Below are 1,405 nucleotides of genomic sequence, written 5' to 3'. Positions count from 1 at the left end.
GATGAAAAGCAGAGGGAGCCACATGGTACATAGTCTCTGCTCAGGCGCACATCACCGAGAGGAATGAAATAGTACCAGTGACATACATACATACATAGAAAAAGAGATTTATTTGAAGAAACTGGCTCATGTGGTGGTAGGGAGTGGGGAAGTTGTGCTAACATGTTTAGCATCTACGGTTCAGGTGACAGACTGGACATTCCTGCAGGGTTGTGATCCAAGATCGGTAAGTCCGAAGACAGGAGGAGTGAAGAATGTAATGGCAAATGTCTGGTATAGTCTGGCCAAAGAACACAGACAGCCTTTCAGCACCTTCAAGTGATGGTGGAAGTTAACATGCTCCACTTAAGGCGAACTGATTCATCATATGCGAACATTTCCGAATGGTGTCCAGTGGCACCAAAGCCCAGCCAAAGTGGCACGTAAAATGAATCATTGCCATGGAGTAAACCCGATCAAAAATGTTCAAATAAATTCAGTGAATACCCAGAAAAAGCATTTCAAGGACGATATGCAGATGTGTTCATTACTCATTTCCTTCAGGGACTTTATGTTTACTCACATCTTGTGCAGCAACTTTTTCTTTTGAAAAAGTCAAAATTTCTAGTATAAAATTCTTTATCCTTCTAATCTAGAGCTAGTTCATAAACTTGAGAAAATATGTTACTTAGCTGTGAGAGATTTAGACTTCATGAGCATTGCCTCAAATTCAGACATTCCCTGGCTTTTAAAATGAAAAACAGGGTTTCATCATGTTAATTTTTCTTCGTATGTGGCTTGCCTTTTACAAACAATCAAAGTATATGACAACCAGTGAGTGACTTGATTGCTAATATTAGCACAATGGGAAAACACTTGACATTGAGAGTCTTTCCACTGACATACTAATTGTGGGTTCCCCGAGACTCCTACTAGAGCTTGTTTCCACTGCCTCATTAGATTGATTCTTAAAGTCTCCCACATTTCCTTTGGCAAGCCTGTCCCTCCCACCGCCCGGGTTGAGCTCTGCTGTCTGTGCCTTCTACTTACCAAGCATTGGGCTGTTAGGGCATTGGGCTGCTAACAGCAAGGTTCTGGTTCAAATTCACTAGCCATTCCTGAGGAGAAAGATGAGGCTGGGTGCTCCCATAAAGGCTTAGTCTCAGACACCCTCTTTCGGGTTGGGTTTACTTGCTGAGTCGCACTTTATGATCTGCTCCCAGCACACCCCACCACACCCCCCACTTTCTATTTTTTTTAATCGTTTTATTAGGGGCACATACAACTCATCACAATCCATACATACATAGATCAATTGTGTAAAGCACATTTGTACATTCATTGCCCTTATCATTCTCGAAACATTTGCTCTCCACTTAAGCCCCTGGCATCAGCTCCTCATTTTTCCCCTCCCTCCCCGCTCCCC

This window comes from Echinops telfairi, unplaced genomic scaffold (genome assembly GCF_000313985.2).
Source record: "Echinops telfairi isolate 266 unplaced genomic scaffold, ASM31398v2 ScPeMD7_7468;HRSCAF=8506_0, whole genome shotgun sequence".
Lineage (NCBI taxonomy): Eukaryota > Metazoa > Chordata > Mammalia > Afrosoricida > Tenrecidae > Echinops > Echinops telfairi.
The sequence above is the reverse complement of the archived record's forward strand: the minus strand, read 5'-3'. Positions refer to the sequence as shown.